At 43.9% G+C, this 18,406-nt stretch overlaps 1 protein-coding gene across 1 annotated transcript in view; it reads right to left on the bottom strand.

Moving 5' to 3' along the window:
- KIF23 (kinesin family member 23) overlaps positions 1-18,406 on the bottom strand; it is a 1,082,389-nt gene that overhangs the window by 548,496 nt on the left and 515,487 nt on the right. The gene's annotated exons all lie outside the window — the stretch shown is intronic.

The following is an 18,406-nucleotide window of genomic DNA, read 5'->3' as shown; positions in this document are numbered from 1 at the left end:
GTTTAAGAGAGAAAGTACTTGATTTTGGGCCTCTGCCCACTGATTTGGAGGTAGGTCCGGCCACCCGCTTGGTGTTGGCAAAGTGTGGAAGTGAAATCTGTATCCCTGGGAAACTATATTTAAAACCCATTTGTCCTGGGTAATGAGTTCCCAATTCTTTGCATGAAGAGCAATCTTTCCCCCCAAAGGGGCAGTCAGTTGATAAGTGCTTGGAAATTTTAAAAGGAAGTCATTGAGACAGCTTACCATAGGGGGGAGTCTTATTATTCCCAGATTTGGAAGTGGAGGGCCTCCACTGCTTAGTTCTCTCTCCCGGGACTGAAACCTGGGGGTTTTGCTGTGTCTGGGTTTGGCTTGAGAAAACCTGGAAGGGGCTGGAAAGGACCATTTCTTAAGGGCCAGTACCTACTAAATCTAGGAGGCTGAACTTGTAAAACATTTTTAACAGTTTGCATAGATTTGGCTTTATCTTCCATCTTTTCAAGAACTTCCTCAGCCTTGTTGCCAAACAGGCGGCCCTGATTTAAAGGAGCATCCAAAAATTTAGCTTTAGCATGATCAGGCAAAAATTGCTCCTTAAGCAAAGCATGCCTTCTGAGCACAGACCCAGTAACAGCAGCCCTGCAAGAGGCCTCTAATGAATCAAAACCACATTGCAGAGTATGTTTTCCAACTTGTTCAGCGGAATGCATTAAATCCTGTAATTCTTTATTTTCCACACAGTCAGGAATCATCATTTTCTGTTTAAGCAGTTCAATAACATGTTGCTAATACTTTAACACATGAAACTGGCAGTTTAAAGCATTAATTGCCAAGGTTGCTGAAGTGTAAACCTTCTTACCCCATCTATCCAGCACCCTGGAGTCTCTAGCAGAAGGGGTAGGATTTTTAGCAGTAGAAGCCTTAATGCTCTAGGGCCACTGTGAAATAGTCTCTGGATTTGCAATAGGATTTTTAAAAAGGAACTTGTGAGACTCTGGGACCCTGTAGTATCCGTCAGGTTTTCTGGGAGCAGGAGGCAGGGAATCAGGGGCCAAACTAGATTCCAAAAAAGCATCATCAGCAATGTCTAGTACAGGAGGAATAGCTAAAGACTTATGCTGAGGTAGGATAAGGAAATCCCTAAGCCTCTTTTTTGAATCAAAAAAATCTTGGCTTTCCCAGTGGAAATGCTCCCTTAGATTATGTAAGGTTTCCCCAAAAGAAAAATCCTCAGGAGGGGAGGCAGAGGGAATTGAGTCCTCTGCATCAGAATCTTCATAGGTAGATATGGGCAAATCCAGATCGTCAGAAGAATCAGAAAAAAAAAACAGAATCCAGATTAGTAGATTCATAATCAACTTCAGTCCTAGGCCTCTTAGAAGGGGGGGGGGGGTGGCTTGCTACCCCTGATTAGAGTTATTAGATCTTCAGCCATTCTTATCATTTGTTTTTTAGGCATAGAGTCCTGAGCATGTGACTTGGGCGTCTTTTTTTTAGGCATGGATCGAGATTTAGGCCCAAGTAAAGAAGGAGGCGTCTGTTTAATATGCAAGTCCACAGGCCTGAATACACCCTCCAAAGCAGATGCCTGCACAGTGGCTCGAGACCCTTCCAAGGTAGAGACATCCGCGGGTTCCACAGTTGAAGCATCTCGCGGCATACTAGACTTCGAATCGGTCTCAGTAGAGGCCTGCGAATCAGAAGTAGCGAGTATCAGGGGCTGCGAAAGCGCCTCACTGAGTACCGGCGAACTGTCGACTGGCTTAGGAGAAGCATTGTCGGCAGTTTTGGACCTCGGAGGCCTGTCTCTGTCTTTATCTTTGCGTTTTTTTCAGAATCCCGGTAGTCTGATGGCTAACCGATGACATTTCTGGATAATTAAACAGAAAACCGAAATATTTAGAGGCGAAAATATATTGACGACGGATAGTGCGCTGATTAAATAAAGCACAAAACCGACAGCAAGGTATGTCGTGGTCAGGGCCTAGGCAAGGAATACAGTACGAGTGGAAAATCTTTATGAGGTAATTGCTTTCCACAAGTAATGCAATTAACTTTTACTGACATCGGTAAGGAGCAAGAAAAAGTTTCCCCAACGGGGTACTTGGCTTTAGTTGAAGACTTCGGTTCTGAAACTCAAACGAAAATTTCAGGAATCAGCCAACCGGCACTTGTGAACTGCTTCTGCTTCGGACACCACACGGCAAGAAAGACTGATGTAATGGCATCGGTTGCATGTTTTATACCCCTGACGACCTGACGTCATGGAGGAAAGGACAGCAACCAACGCAGGACCCAAGACTTTTTTAATCAGGCCAACTGAGAGCTACCTGCAAGCAGATAACCCAAATGTAATGACTGCAACAGTGAAACACGAAGAACATCAGTAGGGAGCTGCTGCTTGCACCGACACTGTCTGGCCAGTATACCAAAATCTTAGTCCAAGAGGGTACGTGTGACGTCAGTTACCAGGGCCATAAACTGACGTTAGGTATAAAAGTGATGTTTGCACGTACCCGCATCAGAATTGTTTTGCTGCATATAGTAGTGCCTATGAGGTTTGACCATGAGGGTCCTAATCTGAGACTCTTAGACTTGCATGTAAGCCAGTCCTAGGGCAGTAGGATGGCTGTGAAGGTAGAGACCAGGGGGGATGATGGCAATGTGCCCTCGGGATTTACCTGGGATAGCAGTTGGAAAGAGACAGGGGGTAGGAGGGTGGGACTGAATACTGCAACATAGAAGAGGAGGACATCTCAGGTTATGGTAAGTTCTTCCACAGCTACTCTATGTCCTTCTATTCTGATGTTGCAGTATTCATAACAGTAGGGAGAGTACCAGAGCTTTAAGTATGAACCTGGGAGGAGGAAGGGTTTCTGTGGTCAAGGAGACCCTGTTCTAGCAAATCCTGCTCTAGCACGGGATGCTTTGTCCAGCTTGTAGTGTTTGGTGAAGGTGTGTACTGAGATCCAAGTAGTTGCTTCGAAAATAGCAGAGGAGTCTATGCCTTTGAAGGCAGAAGAGGAAGCAGCTGCTGTGGTAGAATGGGGTTTGATATTGCCTTGTAAGGATTTCATATGGTGGGAGTACCACAAGGAAATGGAGGAGATCCATGAGACAATGGTTTGCTTAGATGCAGCTTTCCCTAGGGCTCTGGGATGGAAGGAAATAATTGATTTGACTTCCTGATAGCTTTGGTTTTGTCTAAGTAGTATCAAAGTTGTCTGTGTACATCCAGGGAATGTAGGGTCCTTTCTGAGGCTTTTTGTGGATGAGGATAGAAAACGGATAGGTTAATGGACTGATTCAACGAGAGTTCATTAACTACCTTGAGGATGAATGAAGGGTTAGCCCTAAGGACTCTATCCTTGTGGAAAACAAGGTAAGGGGATGCGGCCATCAGGGCTTGGATCTCTGAAACCCTCCTGGTGGAGGTGAGGGCAATTAACAGCACTGTTTTCAATATGCAAAGTTTCAAGGGAACATAATGTGCTGGCTCAAAGGGGGGGGGGGGCAAGGTTAGTTCTTCTAATACAAAGTTTAGGTCCCACGGTGGAGGGATGGGTTTTCTCTGGGGGGTTTGATATGGAGGACTCCCTTTAGAAAGAGTTTGACTTCCAGTCTGGATGCCAGGGGTGGTGAAAGGGGCAGACAGGTAGAAATGGCAGACAAATGAACTTTGATTGAGGAATATGTTAGTCCTATTTGGAGTAGCTCACACAAGTAGGATAGGACCCTTGGAATGGAGATAGTGAGGGGGTACTGATTGTTCCTACGACACCAGTTGGAGAATCTGAGCCACTTACCTACATAAGTTCTCCTAGTACTGGGTTTTCTGGCCTCCTGCAGAACCTTGAGTATGTCCTCTGAATAAAGGTGTCCGTACAGGAAAAGAATTCTATCACCCATAAGGTCAATTTTAGGTGGTTTACCTGTGGGTGTAGTAGAGACCCCTTGTTCTGTGTGAGTAGGTCTAGACAGTGGGGTAACCTGTGGTGATTGGCCTTGGCTAGAGAAAATAGGAGGGGAAACCAATGCTGTCTTGGCCAAAAGGGGTCAACCAATAGGATTTTTGCTTTGTTTTCCTGAATTTTTAGGAGGACTTTCCGGATTAGAGTGAAGGGGGAGGCATGCAGGTATATCCTCCCCATGAAAAAGAGAAGGCGTCCACTTTCCAAGCTTGTGGGTGTGGGTTCCTTGTACAGAAGTTGGGCATCTGTCTGTTGACTGGGGAGGCAAATAGGTCTGCTTGTGGAATACCCCACCTGTGTATAGTCTAGGAAAAACTCTCTGAAGCATCCATTTTGTGAGAGGGGGCTGAGGTTCTGCTGAGTGTTGCCATAACATTCTGTTCTGAGGGGATATACATGGCTAATAAGTTAACCCTGAGGGAAGCTGCTAGATTCCAAATCTGGATGGCTAGGCTGCATAGCGAGTAGGAAACACCCCTGCTTATGTACCACAAGACAGTCATATCGTCTTTGATTACTTTTGGGGTTTCTGGCAGGATAGAGGGCTTGTATGCTATAAGGGCTAACAGCAGGGCTCTTATTTCCTTGATGTTGATGTGGTCTTTTCCCCTTTGAGCAGATCCATTTTCCTTGTACTGAGAGGTGTCATTGATTTGTTTGTAACACTGCACCCCAGCCCAGATCTGAAGCATCTGTGGATAGCTGTTGTAGTGGTGCTGGGATCTGGAGGTGGGTCCCCAGGTTGGTCTGCACTGCAGATACCCACCAGTGGATCTCCCTTTTTAGGCATAGGAGAAGTGGAAGTGGGGAGTCCAAGGGTTGTGAATGTTGGGTCCACAGGTTTTTTAATACCCACTGAATTTTGTGCATGTGGAGTCTTGCCAATGGCAGCATGGGTATAAGGGATGCCATGTGGCCTAACAGTCTCAGGAATTCCTGAACTTCAGGGTGGTCTTGGTAAGGATCTGGTTGAGGTACAGACAGAGTTCCTGACATCTCTGGTCTGGGATGAAGGCCTTCATGCAGTCTGTGCAGTCTCTGCACCCCAGGAAAATCATGTCCTGTGAGGGAATCAGGTGAGATTTTTCTGTGTTTATCGTGAACCACAGAAGAGAGAGGGTGCTCGACACCTGTTGTAGATGGAGTAGGAGTTGGTGGTCTTGATGCAGGATGAGTAGGTCGTCTAGGTATGGGTAATATTTGTATACTCTGGGTCCTGCAATGGGCAATGAAGGGGGCTAGACACTTTGTAAACACTCTTGAGGCAGTGGATAGACCAAAAAGCAATGCAGAGAATTGAAAATGACAGGAACCTACTGAAAATCTGAGGAATTTCCTGTAAGCCGGGTGAATGGGGATGTGACGGTAGGCATCCTTGAGATCTAGAGCTATAATGAATGCCTGGGAGGGGATAAGAGGCAAGAGAAGAGGTAAGGTAATCATTTTTAAGCTGGGTACATAGAGGAAGAGATTGAGAAAGAATAGATCCAGGATAGGTCTCCAAAGACTTCTGGAATAAAAACCGGTGCTCCTTTGGGGTGTGGGCACTGGTTCTATGGTACCTTGATTTAAAAGTTGATGAATGATGGGTGGGAACAGGTGGATTTGGTTTTTTGGTGGTTGAGGAATCCCTTGGAAAGGTGGGAGCAAGCACCAAGTCATGGAATATCCTCTTCGGATGATGGAGAGGACCCATTGTTCTGCTGTTAATCTCCACCAGGAGGGAAGGGAGAGGATGAGTTGAAGGGATAAGGGTGTTTCTGGATGCAGAAAGGGTGAGTCACGGTGGAGGAGGCCTGGGTTGGTCAGGCTGGCTCTGAAAGGGTGTGGTAGAGAATCTGGAGGGAAATCTGGGAGTAGAAGTCTTTCTCGGTTGTCTACATCCCCTTGTTTGTGGTGCTGAATGAAAGGATTGCCTTCTTACAAAGGAGGGTTTCTGAGGATAGTTCCTATGATATCTAGGAATAGCGGACACCAGAAGGTGTTTAAGGTTCTGTAACTCTTTACCCTTCTCGAGGGATTTGAGAAGCTCAGCAGAAGCTTGTCCAAAGAGGGCCTTATTGTCGAACGGTGCATCTAGACGCTTAGTTTGAACATCCATGGGGAGGGGCTGTAGTCGTACCCATGAGTAGCGTTGCATCACTGATCCAAGAAGCAGCAGCTCTCGATGCAGCTTCCACAGCATCATAGCTGCACTTAGAGTGCCTGGTCACTCGGGATGCTGTGGAGAGAAGTGAATTTAGTTGTGCTCTGATAGGGGAATCCTGAACCTCAGACAGAAGGGTGGAAGCTTTTGAAATGGTGTCAAGTACATATCTTGCCATGTGGGTTTGGTAGTTCAGGGCCCCAATGGCCAGAGTGGAGGATGTATATACTTTTTTACCCGTCCATAAATGTGTCTATCAGTTGGATAAAAAGCAGTAGAATGTAGTTGTCTGGATGTCTTATCTGCAGAAACAGCTATAACAGCTGGGTCTGCAAAAGGGTTCTTGTAGAGAAACTGTGGGTCTGGTGGACCCTGTAAAAATGATCAGGTCGTTTAGCTGCTGGGAGTTGGGAGTCAGGGGACTGTGAAGCAGCTAGGAAGGCATCCTGAAAAGCAGGCAGTAAGGGAGGCACAGCTGAAGGAGAAGGCTGTTCCATTTGCAACAGGTCAAAGTACCTTTTCTTGGATTCTGAAACCTCAGAGACCTGCCACTTAAAATGTTCCCTCATGAGGGAGATAGTATCCCCAAAGCTGAATTCTTCTCCTGGGGATTCAGGAGAAAGAGTCCTTTTCTGGAGTAATGAATTCCTTGGGGGATTTAATCTGTGTTTCATAGGAGGACTCCACAGAAGATGAGTATGCTTCCTCAGACATATGGATTGGTTGAGGAGTGAGAGTAGGAGGATGTTGCTGTGATTGTAATGCCTGAAAATCTTTAAGCAGACTTTGAGAGAAGGATTCCCAGCCAGGCATCTGTGGGGGTTCAGAATGCTTGGATTTCTGTCTCCTTTTCAAGGGAGTTGTAGGAGCAGTCAGAAGAGAAGTGGATGTCGGCCTAGCATGAATAGGAGGAGCAGGGGTTTCAGAGAACCAGAGCTGTGGTTCCTCTCCACCAGACTCTGTCTGAATTACCTCAGTGGACGTACCTTCGGTATCCTGCACCTTGGCTTCCATTAAGGTTCCTGGGCCTGCTTTGGTAACAGTAGTCTTAATGGACTCCGGGTCTTCAATCGCATCTAAATCCTGTTCAGATGCCTGAGGTGCAGCCTGGGATTCAGGCCTAACTTTTTTTCGCCTTCTTCCGAGGAGGCTCATCAAAAGGGCCTACTCCTCCTGCCACGCCCAACGACAAGCATCTGAGTCTGGTTCTCAAGATAAAGATTTAAAGCCGCTAATCGGTTACGTAGGGTCTTGGGGATGAACGACTTACAGATTGAACAAGCTGTACGGTCGTGGGCCTCGCCTAGACAAAAAAACACATTGCGTGTGTCCTTGTGAGGAATTTGTCTCCCACAAGAATACTTTTCTTTCCTAGCTGACATGCAAGTCTAAACAGTAAGCAAAATAAGTAAGAAAACCCCACCAGGCACTTATCTGAAATGGTCAAAAATGGTCATCTGATCTTTAATGATCTGAAATGCAGTCATCTGAAGAAACACGATGCAGAAGTGGAACTGGCAAACAGGAGTTCGATGATCACTGCGGCAGAAAAATTCTGATGAGGGTACACGCAGATGTCACTTTTATACCAAACGTTGGTTTATGGCCCTGATAACAGATCTCATACATACAATCCTGGACTAAGACTTTGGTATACTGGCCGGACGGTGGCGCTGCAAGCAGCAACTCCCTACTGTTATGAGTACTGCAACATCAGAATAGAAGGACATTATATGGTTATGAAAATGTAAAATTATAAAATAAAGGTGCCTTTATACTGTTGCTGCCTTTTTATAAAATACTGATGCAATACATGCATGTTCATTAATCGCTAGTGGAAATGTAGCTGGTAGCTTAAGTTGCCATAAAAGTTCCTTATTGTTTAAGCCAAGTTTAAGATAAGGGGTTGTTTTTGTTATTTTTGCTACAGAAGACTATCCCAACACTAAGCAACAGATTTTTAACTTCAGTACCAAACAATCAAATTAATATAGTATACAGTAGAATAGATTCTTATTTAGAAGAATACATCAAACTGACCCAGAAACCTATGAATTTTTGGTGAATTCAACACCCATCATCCCTTCAATTTTCGGTATTCCAGAAATTCACAAAGATGTTAGGAATCCACCCTTCAGGCTTGATAATTGTGGCAGAAAGTTCAAAAACATAATCTATTGCAGTCTTAATTGACAAATGGGTGAAACCTGTAGTAGGGGATACACTTCACCTCATTAAAGTCTTGTGGAGTTTTCCGGCATTTGAAAAATGACATTTGGCATAAAGACCTTTTGTTTGTTACCATAGATGTTGATCTCTTATCCAACATTCCCAAAATGGAAGGACCTGAACTACTTGGAGAGACATTATACACTTGTTCCTCACTATACCATGACAAGATAACATCGGTCATAGAACTTCCAAGGAGAATTCTTTCAACAAGTTAAGGGGCGCAGCATGCACTCCTCTATATGCTAACTTGGTTTTATTGGGGTGGGAGTGGAAGTTTGCATTTAATAGTGAACATTTTAGGAACACTTGCAACTATGTTTTTTAGGACGATATTTTTATATTGTGGGAAAGTACAAGAGGAGATGTGGCACATTTTGCAGATTTAACCACCGCAACCAATTATTTCAGTTTACATTCAATTGCAGCAATTATGAAATTAGTTATCCAGACACTCTTATTTCCCACTCAGAGAATGGTTTAAAATCTAACATATCGTAAAAACACATTTCGTAATTCCTCCCTTCATTTTTCAAGTAGTCAAGGGACAGGTTATAAGAATAGCCAGGATGACCTCCCGCTATACAGACATTTGGGAAGAACTGGTGAAATTAAAAAACATTCCTCACTAGAGATACCAAAGATGTGTAGATGATGGAATTATTGAAGAAATGTACAAAGAATGGGGGGGAGCAAATATAAGCCTTTACATTGCATTTACACCTCTTTGAGGTTTATTTCTGTCTGGTAAGATTGCTTTCCTGTCTGGGATTATAGTGGGCCATAGGGGGTCACCTTCCACACGGTGTGTGGTCAGCTTGAGCAGCAGGTAAGTGCCTATCTCACCATGGCACTACCTGGTCCTTGGGTACCACCGGAGTTCTCAAATTCAGCCTGGCCATGGAAACTATTAGAATGCAGGATATCAAGTAACCCAGCAACCTGAGAAACTCCCCGACAAATACTGTAGAAACTGGCAATCTTGTTAAAATATTGAGAAAAACAGGATCTTGTCAGGCGGAAGAAAAGTCAGCAGGAAGGTGACTTGCATGTTTATTGTTAGCTGGGATTTCTCAAAGTTTAGGGATAACTATAGCCTCTGAAAATAATATACGATAATCTGCACTACTCTCTGAAATGCCCAAAGAGAGGAAGCCTGCATCAATCTACAAAAAGAAGGATGTGCACACACTTTGTCCAGGAAAAAAAGGGATCACTGGATCTAAACATTTGGGAAAGACCCTGAATGCAGCAAACAAACCAAAGGACAAGGAAGTAAACAAAAAGAACTCCCCTGCCTGTACTCTTTGGAACTCTATCTCCCTGAGCTATGGGAATATGGAGATCGGATTTAAATCCAGTTATATGATTAAGGTTCTTGGAGAGATTAATTGAAGTTTTGAAAAGTTAGCATTTTGAACTTTGAGACTAAAAGGAATTTGCATAGTCTCAACAGGTTGAGGACGAGCCTTCAAGATGCTCCTTTTCTTGGGAATACAAAGTCTGGAATAAAATAGTGTTTGGTTCTCTTCTTCAGTTACTAAGTTATGGACTTCCTGTGCCAGGTAGCTGTCCATCTGTTGGGACCAGAGGTGGACTTGTTGCTGGAGGACTGGCAGAATGTCAATGGATGAAAAGGATGTATTACATCATCTGAAATTACACAATGACCTGAGGTTTATGCAGCCAGATAAGGGAGGGGGTATTGTGGTGCTGCAGAATGATTATGTTCAGAGGATGTTTCAACTGTTGTACAGTGATACTTATATATAGCGAGGCCTCCCTGAATGAAGTTAATGTGGCCTATCAAAGAATTGACCGAGTTGTTAGACATGTTAACCCAGGATCAGATTTCAGTCACAGAATACAATTATATATCTACCGAGGACACACCTTTACGTCCTACTGTTGACTCAAGTTTGGTCTAAAACTAGCTATATAGCCCGATTTTTGGACAAATAGTTGAAGCATGAGGTGCTTAAGATTCCTCATATTTGTTATGATTCGTGGCAGTTTTGGACGAGGTGTAACAAGTTAATTCCATTCCAGGATGGAGTTTTTAAAACAACTGATGTTAGATTTATTAAGTTGCATACCACACCAGATTGGCATGGAATGGTTTTCAGATTGTTTTATTCCAGGAGTTAGCATTTAGTCATGACAAAATTAATATATAGTCAATTAATGGATATAGTATGAAGCTACAATTATATATACTTTGAAGGCCACTATTTTAAGCAATTACAGGATGTTGCCATGGGTTCAGCACGTGCCCCCCCATGCTATCATGGCATGGTGGGAAAAATTTTTTGTTCCCTAGTGTTTATTATACCTACATTACTATGTAGGTCAGAAACCTTGTTGATTAGTTTGTTGCTTGGAAGGGTCCATCAGAGGAGATTCCGTGGTTTATAGAATATATAAATCAGACTACAGAATTTTTAAGACTTACTCATAATACAAGCTGTGATAAGACTGCATATTTGGCTGCATTGGTTTCCAAAACTACGAGCGATGGGGGATTAAAGTTAACTATTTATAGAAAACCAACCTGCTGAAATGGCTTCTTACACTATTAAGAGTAGTCTTGGAAGAAATGTACCCATTATCTTGGATATGTTTTTGAATCGAGGGCATCCCCCATCTCTTGTGAACAGAATACGTGAGGAAGTTATTATGAAACTTAGGAATGGGATATATAAACTACTGTTGACACAGAACAATGAACATTCGGAGCAGAATTACCGGACTGTATAATGAGACTGAATCTTCTGGTATGGAAGGGGTGCCAAGGAATGAAAATTATATGGACTCACTGAACAGACATAATAGAAATTAGATTTTTTTGTCCATTTGTTACAACATATTATGCCTGTAGCCCTACAGTTATGGATATTTTGTATAAAAATTGGATTATTATTATGGGGGACTAGGACATTGTGGACACATTAGGTGAGCACCCCACTATTGTATATAGGAGAGGTCCCAATATCAAAAATATCTTGGAAAGACAGGATAGTATTGGAGTAGGAAGGATGATGCCCTGTGGTATGTGTCATTAGTGTTGTCATATATTTTCAGGGTCTAGTATTGAAGTCGGAGACAAACAAATACATATAAGGAGTATGTACAGTTGCTATTCCCGGGCTGTGGTTTACATTGCTGTGTGTGTTCACAGTGCCCAGCATTTTATATAGGGAAGATGCAGCGAAAGTTAGCACAAAGAATTTAGGAGCATTGCTACAAGATTTCTCACGAGAAAGAAACTAATGCACTATATAGGGATTTAAAAATACATCCTGGACATGCATTTAAATTTGCAGTTATGCACCAAGTTAAATGTGCTTATTTAGAACAGAAGGAAGTTTGGTGGCAGATTTTTTTTAAATGCTAGTTTTCCACCTGCCCTCAATGACATGATTTCGATTTCCACAGTTTATTAAAATTAAAAGTATTAGGTAGTGTTGTGTTCACACTGTTCATATATTATATTTTATATTTCTAGACTTTTTTCTGTATAGTATAAATATTTTGTTTAATGATGAATGTGTATGTGAATTATAAGGTATATGAATGAAAGTGCTGTTTTTTTTTTTTTTTGTTTTTTTATTGGCTGCTGGGTTTTAAACGGGAAATGACATGTAAAAAAAAAAAAAGGGATGATTTTTTTGTAATATGGTGTCTGATGAACTTTGGTGATACCAGACGAGAGCGCTTACAATAATAAATTGTTTCTACTTCATATTTGTGTTTTTAGCTTCTTGCCTGTACTGTCCTGTTTTTGTGGTTTTACTAGTTTCCTTGTTAGCTGTGTTCCCGGGACTGGCAGAATACCTAAGAATAGATTAGTCGTGTAAGAACCTACCATAATGATGAATGTCCTTCTCTTCGCTTTTATGGTATTCCTGAAAAAAGGGAGCTGCCTGCCAATCGACGACCAGACATCGGCCAGTATACCAAAGTCTTTTACTACCTAAGGTGTATGGTACATCTGATGTTGGCAGTCAACAGACGTCCACCATAACAGACATATGCATGCACCACCCTCAGAACTGAGAACCCAGGTGAATAGAGAGTCTAAGGGAATGAGAATCAGTGCATCCAAAAAAGGTAAGAAGTGGGGAAAGGAGGGAGGGTTGGAACACTGCAACAGAGAAGGAGATCTATCATTATGGCAAGTTCTTGCACAACTAATCCATTTCCTTCTATTCTTCTACTGCAGTATTCCTGACATAAGGGAGAGTAAAAGCTCATGAGGAAAGGGCAGAGGAATTTTCTATGAAGCCATGGAGAATGTCCCTGGCAAACCCTGCCCTGGATCTGGAGATGGAATCCAGCTTATAGTGTTTGATGAAGGTGTGGACAGATTCCAAGTAGAAGCTTCTAGGATACAGTTGGTATCCAAACACCTGAGGAAGGCCCCTAAAGAAGATAATGCCCTGGTAGAGTGAGTTTTGAATGAGCCAGGGAGAACCTTACTATGGCTGGCGTAGCAAAAGGCAACAGATTTTGAATATTCAGTTAGAGATGGTCTGTTTAGACACAGGTAATCCCAGAGCCTGGGATGGAAAGACACAAATAATTAGTCTGTTTTCCTTAAGGGTTTAGTCTTAAATGGAACCTCAGTTGCCTGTGCACATCCAGGGTGTGCATGATCCTCTCACTACTGTTCTGGGAGGGGGGGGGGGGGGTTGGTAGGTGAACTGCTTGGTTTATGGAGAATTTGGTGTAAGCCTTTGGCATGAAGGAGGGATTGGTCCACAGGGACACCCTGTCATTGTGGAAAGGCAAGAAGGGGGAGAAGCCATAAGGGCTTGCAACTCAGACCCACCTGGCAGAGGTTAAGGCCACCAGGATAAAGGTTTTCCAAGTGCAGTGTTTGAGTGAACTAGATGAAGCAGGTTCAAAAGGTACTCGAGACAATTTCTCTAGCACAAAGTTGAGGTCCCAGGGTGGAGATAGGGACCGATATGAATGACACCTTTGAGGAATTGTTTAGATTCAAATCTGGAAGCTAAGGGAGGAGTTAGTGGTAAAACAAGCAGAAATAGCAGACAAACGAGCTTTAACTGAAGAGTATGCTAATCCTGCATTAAGCAAGTCACACAGATAGGATAGAACCATAGGCAGGAGCACCTTCAGTGGGACTTGGTTCCTAGCCAGACACCAAACAGAAAACAACTTCCATTGGGGGATGCAAGATTTTCTAATAGGAGGTTTCCTGGCCTCCTGCAGTACCTGAAGCATGTCCTCAGAGTAAAGGTGTCTGAATGGTATCACGGCTTTATCACCCACAGAGCCAATTGGAGAGTTTCCAGATGTGGGTGTAGGAGTGAGCCCTTGTTCTGTGTTAGCAGATGCACTCTGTGGGGTAACGTGTGGTAACTGCCCTTGGCTAGGTGAAAGGGAAGGGGGAACTAATGCTGTCTTGGCCAGTAGGGAGTCGCCAGCAATATTTTTGGCTTTTCTTGTTAGACTTTCAACAGGACTTTGGGGGGCGAGTGGAAGGGAAGGGAGTGCATATAGGAATTTCCCCTTCCAGGCGACTGAAAGGGCATCCAGTCTCCATGCCTGAGGATGGTATTCTCTGTCACAAAACAGAGGGAGCTATTTACTTATGGGGGAAGCAAACAAATCTACCCTAGAATACGCCACTGGTGGACAATGATCAGAAACACATCTCTGTAAAGCATCCATTTATGGGCTTGTGTCCTGAATCTGCTTAGGGTGGCTGCCACTATATTCTGCCTGGAGGTGATGTATACTGCTTGGAGAAATAGATCTAGGCGTGAGATAGATCCCATACCTGCATGGATAGTCTGCACAGGAGATGGGCTCTGGTACCTCCCTGCTTGTTTATGTACCACAAGACTGTCATGTTGTCGGTATGTACAAGTAATCTCCCTGGTCTGATCAGTGACTTGAACATTTGGAGAGCAAAAATTAGTGCCTTCATTTCTCTCACATTTATTTAGTTCTTCATTTGGGAGTGAGACCACTCCCCTTGAGCCGTGTGGAGGTCTAACACCACCCCACAACCAGTGCCCGAAACATCGTAAATAAGGTCTGAGTTGGCGGGAGAGGGTGAATGGAAAGACCTGGATTTAGAGACAGTTGTGAGATTCACCACTGGTTAGACATGGGAGGAGACGAATGAGGTGTTCTAGACTGTTAGCATGCGGAGTACACTGATTTGAAGAACCACTAAAGTTTCCTCATGTGAAGCCTTGAAGAGGAAGCATTGGAATGGTGGATGCCATCAGGCCAGAGATCCTGAGGAAATGTCTGGCAGAAATATGATTTAGGAGCGTCTCTGCAAAGATTAGGGAGATCTCTTATGCCTTGGAGGATGGGAGAAATACTATCATGCTCAGAGTTTATCTGCAGCCCAGGAACATTAGGTCTTGGGCTTGGACTAGGGAAGATTTGTTGAAATTGATGGCAAGTCCAAGGCCTTGAAGAATGGTAATTGCCATTTGGAGGCATTTGCTCAACTCTGTTTGAGAAGAGGCTTGGATTAATAGGTCATCAAGGTATGGAAAGATTAAGATCAAATAGTGTCTGCAAAAGGCTACTTACTGGGGCTAGACATTTTGCGAAGACTCTCGGGGCTGTGGAGATTACAAAAGGCAAAGCAGAGAATTGATAGTGCCAGGATCCCACAGAAAATCATAGGAATCTCCTGTACCTGTGGTGGATGGGAGCATGGAAGTTGACATCCTTGATATCTATTGAAGCTAGAAATGCCTGAGGAAGGATAAGTGGAAACAGTGTTTGCAGGGTTAACATTTTGAAAGATGGGACTATGAGGAAACCGTTGAGATAAGAGATCCAGATTGGTCTCAAGGGTCCTTCCTTCCTGGGAACAAGGAAAAGGCAGGAGTAAAACCCCCTTCCCTCTTCCCCTCGGGGAACAGGTTCTATAGTGCCCTGTTCCAGGAGTTCTAGTAGAACGGAGGAAAAAGGGGAACTGATCTTTTGGTGGTAGGGGAATTCCCCTGAAGGTAGGCATCTTCTGCCAAACCATGAAGTACCCCCTTTTGATGATGCTTAACACCCAAGAGTCCTGAGGGACACGTTCCCAGGAAGGGACAGAGAGAAAGGCATTGGAACAGGGGAATTAGGTTGCTGCAAGAGTCATGGGGAGGAGCCCGTTTGATCAAGATAGGGGATACCAAGATGTTCTTGAGTCCCTCAAGTTCTTAGCTTTTTTCCTGCAGAGATTTGAAGAGCTCTGTGCAAGGTTTCCCAAAAAGGGCAGTATTAACCAGGGGGCCCATCCATCAGTTTTGCCTTGATGTCCTCAGGTAGAGGCTGAAACCTAAGCCAGGCAAATCTTCTGAGGGCAGAACAGGAAGCGGCAGCTCTACAGGAGGCTTCTATTGCATCATGGGTGCACTTGATAGAATGTCTGGCTACCTAAGAGGAGGTATGATACTATGGCCTTATTTTCAGAGTTAGGCATATCTGATAACAGTTTTGACACTTGGGAAAGGAGTTCCAAGTTGTACTTGTCATGTGCGTCTGACAATTTAATGCTCTGAAGGCCATGGTAGCGGAGATAGATTTTTTTTTCCCCTGGCTATCTGTCTGCTACCCTTATCCAAGGGCAACAGGGAAGAGGAAGGAAGTGATTTGGAGGCCTTATCAGAGGCAAAAGAAATTACAGAAGGATCGGCAGCAGGAGCCTTATAGAGGAACTGTCAGTCCTTGGGTACTTTGCAGTACACGTCTGGCTTTTAGGCGCTAGGGGCTGCGAGTCTGTGTTGGTGGAAGTGGATGCAAAGGCACCCAGAAATGCAGGTATTACAGGAGGGATGGCTGAAGGACTAGGGGTCTGTACCTGGAGGTAGTCATAATAAACGCTTCTGGACCTCTGACATCTCTGTAGTGTCCCACCAGAAGTGGTCACGCATTTTGAGATAGTCCCCCAAAAGAAATCTCCTCCGTGAGGCATAATTCAAAGGGGAGGGAATTTGGGAGGAATAATCCAAGTCATCATCCTCCTCCCCAGAAGAGGAGTCTTCATCTGAGGTAAGATGGGGTTTAGGTCTCTTTCTAGGGAAAGAAGGCCAAGCCGAAGGGGAAGGAGTATGACCTGACAGAGGCCTAAGTGCCATAAAGGCCTTAAAGAGGACTTGAGAAAAGTTCAGCCACTCCTTCTGTGGGTCAGGGGAAGGACAGAAGTTTGTTTCTTCTTTGCAGGTGTGTCTATGCAGTGCAAAAAGAAGGAGAAGCATATATAGGCCTGCATTCCACAATATCGGATTTGACATCCTCCTTAATCTGGGTAACTGCCCTAGAGCCCTCAAACAATAAGTCTTGGCTCTCCATGGATGCCAGAGACCAACGTCTGAGAAACCTGTCTGGACTTGCAAACATCCGGGGCCAAGACGGCCTATGAAGTGGGCTCGGTCTGTGGATCTGGATCCCATCAGCACTTGTCTTTGAGCTCTCATGCACTTCAGGAATAGACGTCCAACTCGAGAGGTGCAGCTTCGGTTTCGAGCCTATGTTTTTTGGCTTTCCGTTTTGTAGACTCGGTCTTCAGGTTCAGAGGTGAATTCAACACACACTGTTAGAAGCTGGAGACTGTTTTCTAGGTTGATCAGGAGGGAGGATAACAGACTCTGAAGGGTTTTCAGAACAAAGGATTGGCAAATGGTACAGGACTTGTGATCGTACTGATGGCTGAGGCAAAAAGGCACTGTGTATGACCATCTTTATGTAGAATATGTCGTCCATTCACACTTCCCTTTTCTGGATGACCTGAACCTCAGAAATAAAGAAAAGGTAACAAAAGACAAAAGGTTTCACCAACAGGGCACTTATCTTTTTGAAGAATAGTGATTCTGACAGCACAGCGACGCCCGGGACTGGCGATCTGAATGGCGGAAAAGTTCAGAGGATGGTGTGCGCATACGTCTTATGGCCAACGTCAGACATACTGTGCACCTTGGGTAGTAAAAGACTTTGGTATACTGGCCGACATCAGGTTGTTGCCTTGGCAGGCAACTCCCTTATGTCAGGAATGCTGCAACAGAAGAATAGAAGGATATCTTGGTGTTCTTAGAAAATGCAGGTTTGTAGACTGGCCCTTAATACATGCAAGATCCACCTGTCCAATGTAATATTATCCCACTGGTCTGAAAAGAGATAACCAGTTCCCCATGTTCACTGGAAGGCAGAAATGTAGGTTGGGGGATTTTTTGGGAGGGGGAGTGGGGGAGGAGAAAGGTAGTGTTATGGGTTATAGTTGCTCTCTGTGGGTGTCCTAGCCCAGAGGCCTCCCTCCAGGTCTGTCTCTAGATTCAGTTTACCACTTGTGATGAAATGTGCCCGTTTTGTGTCCCCCTTGCTCTGTTTGGGAGGAAAGGGACAACTTCTACATGGGTAATTCCGAAGGTATCTGGATAGTGAAGACTAAAAAAATGTCCGTCAAACTGCACAGCTTTTCCTTTCTTCAACAGCATTTTGAACACTTAACACCATCTGGGAGAGCTCTGGTGTTGAGCCTAACATCCAGACTCTTGCAAAAAGGATCACACGAGTCAGTAATACAGCAATGAACTGTGAAGAATATCACCTATTTATGGTAAACAATGCACTAAACTGACTCAGAATATAATGAAATATAATTCACCCCATTAGAAAAGTCACAGATTAAAAAGAGCTATCATAACAGTTCAGAGTCAGTACTAGAATGCTGTAGTATTCGCTCTTTCATGCCCTCCCAAAGCAATGCAACAAATTAATGAAGGGCACCATTATGCCCACCCTATGACAATATCTGAACAAATGCAGTCATAAAAATGGAGCAATACAATATTTAAAAATAGCAACTTTAGAAGAAGGGTCACAGTCAAAGAACTAGCCTAGCAATTTATCAAGTCAGCGCAGAGCAATGCAGCACTATAAAACAGGCTAGGTTAATGGTCAGAATTCCTGCACTACACAACGGTATGAAGTAGCACCTTAATGAGGAACTAGCTGTATAATTCATTAGAGCTTTTCAGACCTGGAGGAAGAGTCTCTTAAGATAGCTACTTGCTTTCATCTTAACATTCAATTAATGAAA

This window comes from Protopterus annectens, chromosome 7.part0 (assembly GCF_019279795.1).
Source record: "Protopterus annectens isolate FY-2018-M chromosome 7.part0, PAN1.0, whole genome shotgun sequence".
Lineage (NCBI taxonomy): Eukaryota > Metazoa > Chordata > Ceratodontiformes > Protopteridae > Protopterus > Protopterus annectens.
The sequence above is the reverse complement of the archived record's forward strand: the minus strand, read 5'-3'. Positions and strand labels throughout refer to the sequence as shown.